Source organism: Gossypium raimondii, chromosome 8, assembly GCF_025698545.1.
Source record: "Gossypium raimondii isolate GPD5lz chromosome 8, ASM2569854v1, whole genome shotgun sequence".
Classification (NCBI taxonomy): Eukaryota; Viridiplantae; Streptophyta; class Magnoliopsida; order Malvales; family Malvaceae; genus Gossypium; species Gossypium raimondii.
Genome location: NC_068572.1, coordinates 16,750,892 through 16,758,007, shown reverse-complemented (window position 1 = coordinate 16,758,007; position 7,116 = coordinate 16,750,892). Strand labels below are relative to the sequence as shown.

The 7,116-nt window shown below is 35.0% G+C and overlaps 1 non-coding gene across 1 annotated transcript; it reads left to right on the top strand.

Annotated features, from left to right (window-relative positions):
* The first annotated feature begins 1,127 nt into the window (after positions 1-1,127).
* Positions 1,128-1,234, top strand: LOC128032086 (small nucleolar RNA R71). Its single transcript, XR_008188216.1, has one exon. It is a non-coding gene; the product is annotated as a small nucleolar RNA R71 (small nucleolar RNA).
* The last annotated feature ends 5,882 nt before the right edge of the window (positions 1,235-7,116 follow it).

The window sequence follows — 7,116 nt, the reverse complement described above, 5'->3', positions numbered from 1 at the left end:
CATAATTTGGTATTTGTTCAAGTGCTTCTACCAACAAAATGTTGATATGAAGTTTCTTGAGTACGTCTAGAAATTTCTTGAACTAGACTTCCTGCTTCTGCTTCTAAAGTCTTTGAAGGTAAGGTGGTGGAAGATTCTTTACTAGAACTGGTTTATTCATCTTCTGTGACAATTCTATATCTAACGAAGTTATTAGTTTATCAGAATTCACTGGTTCAGAAGTTACCTTATCGAGTTTTGAAGATTTCGGTTCTGGTGAAGCTGGAATTTCAACACTTGGTTGAACTTCCACTGATTCTTGAGCATCTGTTGGCTCCTCTTCAACTTCAACAGTGTTTGGCTCTAATATCTTTTCACTCCTCAATGTCAATGCTTTACAATGCTCTTTCCTCAAATTTCTTGGATTTTCCGTATCACTAGGCAAAACACCTTGTGGTCGGTTGCTAAGTTCAATAGCAAGTTGACCCACTTGATTCTATAAATTCCTTAAAGTGGCATCATTCTTTGCCATATATACCTTCAATAGGTTTTCTAAGCTATTGGAAGGTTTAGCTTGAGTTGGTTTCTAAACATGTTGGGTAAAAATGGATGGCTATGTTGATCTAGGCTGTGCATAAGTGTTACTGGTTAAAGTCCCTTGGTTACTCCAAGAAAGGTTAGGGTGGTTTCTCCAAGATGGGTTATAAAAATTAGATTACAGTTATTGCCTTCCTCGGTTCTGGTTTTGATTACCCATGTAATATACAAATTCTGGGTTTGATGGACATTCTTTAAACAAATGACCTTCAACACAATAAACATAGGCTACATGTTCAAATTGATTGGGTGGTTGTGCTGCAAAACTATTAAACTCATTAGTGGTAAAATTTTTAAGCATTGTTGAAATCGAAGATACCTGAGATGCAACTGAAGTGAGAGTGTCCACTTCATGTACTCTAGCGACTCGTCCTCCCGACGCTACCCAATTGGTTGGCCATTAATAATTGTTGCTGGCAATCCTTTCAATGATTTCATAAGCCTCATTATAAGAATTAGAAAGGAGAGAACCATTAGCAGAAGCATCCACTACCATTCTCGTGTTAGCATTGAGGCCATTATAGAATGTCTCAAGTTTGATGCAATACAAGATTCCATGATGAGGGCACTTTCGTAATAATCTTTTGTACCTTTCCCATGCCTCAAACAAGGACTCGTCATCCATTTGTTGGAAAGTAGTGATCTAATTCCTCAACTTAGCATTCTTGCTAGACGGGAAATACTTCATGAGGAATCTTTCTGCTAACTCTTGTTATGTAGTAATGGAATGTGATGGCAATGAGTTCAACCAGGCTCGACCTCTGTCCCTCAACGAATATGGGAATAGCTTTAATCATAGTGCATCTTTGGGTACTCCGACTAACTTGAAAGAATCACTCACCTCCATAAACAGTTATAAGTGAAAGTGAGGATCTTCGATAGGCATTCCATTGAATTGGTCCACTGTCTGAAGCATTTGGAACATGACCGACGTCAGCTCGAACTGTTGTATCCTGATTTTGGGTCTCCTAATACCCGAATTAAGATCATGAAACACTAGCACGACATACTATCTTAGGGCTCTATCCCTATCATCAGGAATAAGATAGGATTTTGAGCAGGGTTTGCTCTGTTTCCTTGATTTAGACTTTCATAGTTCATCTCTTTGGTCATTCTCTAAACTGCTTGTCTTCTTCGTTGTCAAAAATTTCTTTTAATCTCAAGGTCTATGGGGAGTAAATTGATGATTCAATCAATACTCATAAACACCTGAAATAAACACAGAAAAAGTAATAAAGTTAAAATTGAAATAGAAAAATAAACCAAAATGAAAAATTCACAAATTCACAAATAATGATTTTAAAATAGTCCCTGGCAATGGCGCCAAAAACTTGGAACGATGGAAATGTGTAAATGTACACAATCGTAACAAGTAATAAAGTGACAAGTAAACGTCGAGTTATCGTACCCACAAGAACTGTGGAAGAAAATATTTATGAAATGCAATTAAAAACACTTTGGTGAATAAAAATATTTTGATTTTGAAGTAGTTAAAAACTAAAATTTAAGCGAGTAAAATAACATAAAATAAAATAAAAATAAAAGTTCCAATGCACAATTTCAAAAGATGGTTTTAAGCAAGATAACATAATTGTGTTAGATTAATTACATTTCTAACTTAATATTACTAAAACAATGTTCATGTTGTTAACAATAAATTCATGGCAACTTGGAAACTTGTTAACTATAGCACATCTGAGACTTACTAAATTAACTAATTTCTTAAACATATCACTTTGCAAATTCAAACAATTAATCAATTTAAATAAGCAAGTAAAAGATTAAGTGAGGTAACAATATATACCTACATTGAAACAGTTTAATCACAATAATCTTGCAAGTTATGCAAAGCTAATGTACATTTAATACCGTCGTTAATTTAACCTCACTACCTTAGAAGATTAAACATGCAATGATTAAGTATTGTGTCAATTAATTACAATTTCAATATAATTAATAATTAATTCATTGGTTACTTTACAATTGTAATGCAAGAATAGCATAATCATGGTTTTACTTAATCAAACAAATTACCAAGACCTATAACAACACAAATATAATTTTAATAACTTAAGTGGGCGAAATATAATCAACCTAATATGAATTAAATTTAAGCCATGTTAATTAAATTTAAAATAACAACATAACAAATATTCATAGACATGTTCATAACAACAACAATAAAAGTTAAAGGATAGAAAACTAGAATCAAATCCCATATTTCTCTAAAGTTTTACGAGTTTGCTTCGCTCCTCCTTCTCCGCTCGTTCTTGTTGAACCGAGGCTTCTACAAGCACTCAAATGTTGCTACCAATGGTGGTTGAAGGGCTCTTTTCCAAGAGGAAAATCGGCAAGGGAATGCAAGGGAAAAATGGAAAGCAAATGAAGGTTTGGAAGAGAGAAAATGAAAGAGAAGTGTGGAATGAAGGTGTGAGAGGTGTGTTGAAATGAGTAGAAAGGGGGGGTATTAATAGGTCGGCTTGGCTACTACAAATAGTAAAAAATCAGCAGCCATGAACCCCTTGGCCGGCCACACATGTAGCAAGTTTGAAGGTTTCAAACTTGCTTAATTTAGCTTGGGGTGAATCTTTAAAAGCACTGAAAGTGGAGGGGTTTGAATGAAATTTCAAGAATACTTTAAGGGCAGACTTGCAGGCCAAATAATCAGCTAATTTGAGCTGATTGGGTCAACATACTGGATGGTTTTAGGCAGCCCATTTGCTTGGTTTAGCACAATTGGGCCTCCTTTCATATTTTAATTAATAATTATTATTTAACCCAAAATAAATTGGATTATAATTAAAATTAATTATATTATGTAGCAATATTCATCATTTGGACCGTCTTAGGCTAAAAAATTAATTCGCCTTGATGCTTCAAAAATTGCTTCACAGTTTTGTGCTTCTAGTAGTGTCTATCGAGCCAATTTTCACCCTTTGTGCAAATCTTTCGAAAATAAATAAAAATTTATTATAAAATTAATTAAAATTCAATATGTTAATAATTTAAGTGGAATTTAATTATTTTATAATTATTATATATTTTTCGACAACAATTACTACGAAACTGCATGAATTTGAGTTAAAAATGTGCTAAAAAAGTCTATATGTTTTTGTGTTTCCAGTGTTCACAGATATGCCATACCAATTTTGGGTTAATTCCCACCTAAATGATTTCATAGGGTCGTCAAGCCTAGTTTTAATTTCTTCCTCTCCCAAATAGTTGATCCGCTAAGAAACTTAATCCTTTAATTAGTTAATAATATTAGAACAGTTGAAACATGCGAGATATGTATAAAGCATAATTTTTTTTTAATATTTACACAAACATTCAATTAAAAATTGTTAAAGAAAAATATATAAAGAATATAATAGAGGGAAAGAGATGCTATTTGATTTATCGTTGAAAGCGTGGCTCCAGAACAATCTCCACTCGCGATAGTCTCACTTCGGAGTAGGATATTCCGATTACAAGAACATCTTATTGCGATATAAATTTTGTAATAAAATAGTGGGAACATCTTTTAATAAAATCCTTTAAATGATTGATATAAATTTGATAAATTTACACATGCATATTTTATTGTTGTAGATACATTATGGCTGCAAACACTAATACACTCTTATTGCGATCGGTCCTTGAGAAGGACAAATTGAATAGTTTGAATTTTCTTGACTGGTTCCATAACTTGAGGATTGTCCTCAAACAAGAACGAAAATTATATGTCATTGAACAATCGGTTCCTAACGAACCACCCACTAATGCCTCGAGGGTTGATAGAGATGCTTACAAGAAGCATCTCGATGACATGGTAGACGTTGGATGTCTTATGCTTTCCACTATAAATCCTGAGCTTCAGAAGCAACATGAGGACATGGTTGCTTATGAAATGATTGAGCACCTGAAAGAACTTTATCAGGGACAAGTATGGCAAGAGAGGTTCGATATCTCTAAGGCCCTAATCCAATGTAAGCTGGCTGAAGGAAGCCCAGTAGGACCTCATGTCCTTAAGATGATTGGCTATATTGAAAGCATGTCTAAGCTTGGGTTTCCATTGAGCCAAGAGTTGGCCACTGATGTTATTCTGCAATCGTTGTTGGATAGCTACAACCAGTTTGTCCTCAATTTCAATATGAATGAAATTTATAAGACTCTGCCACAGTTGCTCAGTATGTTACGAACTGCTGAAGGCAACATGAAAGAGGTTGGACCCAAGCTTATATTGATGGTCCGTACTAACAAGGGCAAGGGAAAGGCCAAAGTTCAGACAAAGCCCAAGGGTAAAGGTAGGCCCAAGCCTAGAAAAGTAAAGGCTGCATTGAAACCTAAAGGTGGGGTGGCTAAGGAAGGAAACTATTTTACTTGTGGTGTGACTAGACATTGGAAGCGAAACTGCCCTATTTATCTTGAGGAAGCCAAAAAGGTCAAAATAAGCGGAACGTCTACTTTAGGTATTTATGTTATTGATATTAATTTATCAACTACTACTTCATGGGTATTAGATACTGGTTGTGGTTCTCACATTTGTACTTCTGTACAGGGACTACAAAGGAGTAGGACTTTGGCTAGAGGAGATGTGGACCTACGAGTTGGAAATGGAACAAAATTTGCTGCATTAGCTGTGGAAACATATAATTTATCTTTGCCTAGTGGACTTGGTTTATGTTTAGAGGATTTTTATTATGTGCCCAATTTGACTAAAAACATTATTTCAATTTCTTGTTTAGACAAAATTGGTTTTGAGATAATTATTAAGAATAATTGTTGTTCCTTTTATCTCAATAATGTTTTCTATGGTTCGGCACAATTGATTAATGGCCTCTATATTTTAGATAAAATGAATCTCATTTACAACATAAATACTAAAAGATCGAAAATAAATGACTCAAATCAAACTTATCTATGGCATTATAGTTTGGGCCACATAAGTGAGGAACGCATATCCAAGATCCATAACGATGATCTCTTGGATTCATTTGTTTTTGAAAATTTTGAAGTATGTGAATCTTGCTTATTGGGAAAAATGACTAAATCTCCTTTTACTGGTAAAAGTGAACGAGCTAGGATTTATTAGGCCTAATACATTCTGATGCATGTGGGCCAAAAAATACACAGGCTAGAGGAGGATTTCACTACTTTATTACTTTCACTGATGATTTCAGTAGATATGGGTATGTCTATCTCATGCACCATAAGTTTGAGTCCCTTGAAAAGTTTAAGGAATTCAAAAATGAAGTACAAAATCAACTGGGCAAAACTATCAAGACACTTCGATCTAATCGAGGTATGGAGTATTTGAGCTTAAAGTTTGATGATCTTTTGAAGTAATGTGGGATTGTCTCACAACTTACTCCTCCTAGTATTTCTCAATGGAATGGAGTTTATGAGAGAAGAAATCAAACTTTGTTAGACATGGTTCGATCCATGATGAGTCATGCTGATCTGCCGACTTCTTTTTGGGGACATGCACTTGAGACAGCTTCTTTCACACTAAATCATGTTCCATCTAAATCGGTTCAAAAGACGTCATATGAGATGTGGACTGGGAAATGTCCCAGTATGTGTTTTATGAAAATTTAGGGTTGTGAAGCTTATGTTAAACGTCAGACGTATACTAAGCTTGAACCCAAATCTGAAAAGTGTGTTTTTGTGGGGTATCTAAAAGAAACCAAAGGATATTATTTCTTTAATCCAACTGAGAACAAAATACTTTTTGCTCGGACTGGTGTCTTCCTAGAGAATGAATTTGTTTCTAGAAAAAGAAGTGGGAAAAATATTGAACTTGAAGAAATCCGAGAATCGCAAAATACTACTGAACCAGAGATAGAACAATAACAAGTTCCACAAGGAATTGAGGAACAAGTAACTGCTGTAGAAACACAACCACCGCATAGATCTTTAAGAGAACGCCAAGCACCTGAGAGATATGGATTTCTCATTACAACGCATGGTGACGTTCTACTTATAGATCAAGATGAGCCTAGGACTTATCAAGAAGTGGTGACGAGCCCAGACTCTAAGAAATGTCTTGAGGCTATGAGATCTGAGATAGATTCCATGTATGAAAACCAAGTATGGACTGTGGTTGACCCACCCAAAGGGATTAAACCCATAGGGTGCAAGTGGGTTGTCAAAAGGAAAACCGACATGGATGGTAATGTACAAACATACAAGGGGCGATTAGTCGCTAAAGGTTTTCGCCAAGTTCATGGTGTTGACTATGATGAAACCTTTCTCCTGTAGCTATGTTTAAATCCATCAGGATCTTGCTCACTATAGCTGTATTTCATGACTATGAAATCTGGCATATGGACGTCAAAACAGCTTTCCTTAATGGGAAACTTGAAGAGGATGTGTACATGACACAACCTGAAGGTTTTGTCAATCCAAAGGATGCTAGAAAGGTATGTAAGCTACGAAGATCCATTTATGGATTAAAGCAAGCTTCTCGAAGTTGGAATCTTCGTTTTAACGATGCAATCAAAGAGTTTGGTTTTATCAAAAATGAAGATGAGCCATGTGTTTAAAATAAAGTTAGTG